Source organism: Microtus pennsylvanicus, chromosome X (genome assembly GCF_037038515.1).
Source record: "Microtus pennsylvanicus isolate mMicPen1 chromosome X, mMicPen1.hap1, whole genome shotgun sequence".
Taxonomy (NCBI): Eukaryota; Metazoa; Chordata; class Mammalia; order Rodentia; family Cricetidae; genus Microtus; species Microtus pennsylvanicus.
Window position 1 is genome coordinate 126,393,120 of NC_134601.1, and position 3,364 is coordinate 126,396,483.

The window sequence follows — 3,364 nt, forward strand, 5'->3', positions numbered from 1 at the left end:
CCCAATTTGTAGCCCGGCTCCTAGAAGCTGCAGAAAGGATCCTGGGAGAAAATTGCACTGATGATCCCATCATAAAACAGCTTGCCTTTGAAAATGCCAATTCGGCTTGTAAGGCTGCTTTAAGGGGAAAAATGAAAACCTTAGACCTCCACGGTATGATTAGACTTTGCAATGAGGTTGATTACTTTGAACATAAGCTTTCAAAATCCATCAGCCTAGCTATGGGCGCAGCGCTCCATCCCATGAATACCAGACAGGTTACTTCAAGATCTTGTTTTAGATGCGGAAAGCCCGGACATTTTGCAAAATATTGCACTGAGGGAGCTAATAACCCAGACCCCTCCCAAACACAAACTGTGCTTAGACCTCCCTTGCCTGGACTCTGCCCACGCTGTAAGAAAGGAAATCATTGGGTCAAGGAATGCTGCTCCAAGTATGATGTTAATGGACAGCTCCTCCCTGCGGTTCAGGGAAACAGGCAAGGGGCCCCGCTGAGGGGCCCCAACCCTTTCTCTCAACAAATCCCTCAGAGACAGACGGGTTCCCACAACCCGTTCATCAGCCACCGTCCGACCCAAGCCTTTGCAGAGCCACAGCAGGAAGCGCAGGGTTGGACCTCTGTTCCTCCACCACCCGAATTATAACTCCAGAGGAAGGAACTGTTATTCTGGATACTGGAGTTTGTGGTCCTCCGCCCCCAGGCATGTTTTTTCTAATCATAGGGCGAGCCTCAAGTTCTTTACAAGGACTCTCGATAACACCCACCCTGGTTGATAATGATTATCAGGGCGAAATAAAAGTTTTAGTCTCAGCCCCTAGAGGACCCCTTATGATATCACAGGGACAGCGTATAGCACAGGCACTACCCCTTCCCCTCTGCGGAGATTATCCTTCAGTTGCACAAACTCGAGGCCAGTCTCAACCAGGATCCTCAGATATATACTGGGTTCAAAAATTGACAGAGACTAGACCCACTTTGCAATTATGGCTCGATGGAAAACTCTTCCTTGGTCTGCTGGATACGGGGGCAGACGCTACTGTCCTGTCTAAGACTCATTGGCCACAGAATTGGCCCTTAAGGGCTACAGCCACACACCTTCAGGGTATTGGACAAAGCCAAAACACTCTCCAAAGTTCTAAAGTTCTACAATGGAAAGACAAGGAAGGCAATACAGGCACAGTTACTCCTTTTGTTGTGGAAGGCCTACCCATTAATCTTTGGGGAAGGGACATACTTACCCAGATGGGGGTTATTATGATGAGCCCCAATGAGACTGTTACTAAGATGATGCTAAAAACAGGATTCCTACCAGGAAGGGGACTAGGGAAAGGGGAACAGGGAATGATACACCCCATCATCCCTATACAAAAGATGGATAGACAAGGACTTGGAAAGGATTCAAAAACCAGTACCCCTGTTCATTCTTTTTCTTGAGGGCCATTGCTCCTCCTGCACTTCATGCTGAGAAAATAACTTGGAAGTCCAATGACCCAGTATGGATAGATCAATGGCCCCTATCTCGAGAGAAGGTTCAGGCAGCCCTACTGTTGGTGCAGGAACAGTTAGATCAAAGACACCTTGAACCATCTACCTCTCCCTGGAATACGCCAATATTTGTAATTAAGAAAAAATCAGGAAAATGGAGACTCCTTCAGGATCTCCGAGAGGTTAATAAAACCATGGTCCCTATCGGAGCAGTGCAACCTGGAATGCCCACACCTGTGGCCATTCCTCGGGGCTATAGTAAAATTATTATTGATATCAAAGATTGCTTTTTCTCCATCCCGCTTCATGATGATGATTGCAAGAGATATGCCTTCTCCATTCCCATTACTAATCAAGTAGGGCCAAATCCTAGATATCAATGGAGAGTCCTACCTCAGGGGATGGCAAATTCACCTACCCTCTGCCAGAAATATGTCGCCCAAACCACTGACCCCTTTCGCTTGAGATTTCCTGAAGCGTATATTGTACATTACATGGATGATATTTTGATAGCCACCAAGACCCCTAAAGAATCTCATACATTAGCACTAATGATAGTTCAGGAATTGCAAGAGCGAGGATTTTGCATCGCTCCAGAAAAAATTCAAACGCAGTTTCCATTTCTATTTTTGGGTTTTGAACTGTATCCTGACCTTTTATATACCCAAAAATTTCAAGTTAGAAAAGATTCCTTAAAAACATTACATGATTTTCAAAAGTTATTGGGCGATATTCAATGGTTACGGCCCTATTTACAACTCACAAAAGGTGATATTCGTCCCCTTGAAGATATTCTTGCTGGTGAATCAGATCCCTTGTCCCCTCGGATACTCACCCCAGAAGCCCTCTTAGCCCTTAAAAAGGTGGAAAATGCCATTTTAAAACAACACATAGGATATTTCTGCCCTGGCCAACCCCTACAGTTAATTATTTTCCCTACAGAATTTTCCCCGACTGGCTTACTCTGGCAAAGCTCAGTTCCACTCCTCTGGGTCCATCTTCCCGTCGCCAAACGAAAAGTGCTTCCTATTTATCCCCTTTTGGTTTGTCAATTGATTATGCTGGGTTTAAAGACTGCGACCAGATGTTTTGGCAAGGAACCTGATAAAGTTATACAACCTTATGATAAAACTAATTTAGAATGGCTAGCCCTTCATCATCCTGAATGGGCTGTTCTTGTCTGCTCATACAGAGGAAATTTTGATACGCAATTGCCTAGTGATAAATTGATTCAATTCTTTTCCCATACTCCCTTTATTTTCCTTAAAAATACAAAATCAGAGCCCATCCCAAATGCATTGACAGTTTTCATTGATGGGTCAAAAAATGGACGGGCTGCATATGTTCTTGATGGCATAACAACTGCCATCGACACCCCCTTTTGTTCTGCACAATTGGTGGAATTATATGCGGCGCTAACAGTGTTACAAAAATTTAAACATTGTCCTGTTAATATTTATTCTGACAGTCATTATGTGGTTAGAGCATTACAAAAGTTGGAGATGGTCCCCACTATTCAACCACAAACACCCACTTTTGATATGTTTCATAAGATACAAAAACTCATTAGACAGAGAGACCACCCCTTTTACATTGAACACATCCGTGCGCATACAGGTCTCCCAGGCCCCTTGGCTTCAGGGAATGAGTTAGCGGATGCAGCCACCAAAATGCCACAAACATTTTTCTCAGAAATAAAAGGAATAGCGGCTGCACAAGAGGCCCATCGGCTCCATCATCTCAATGCTCAAACATTGCGCCATAAATTTCTTATTACAAGAGAACAAGCCAGGGAAATTGTCAAATCATGTAAAAATTGTTTGCCCTACTTACCAGACCCACATTTTGGGGTAAATCCACGAGGCCTTATGCCTGGAC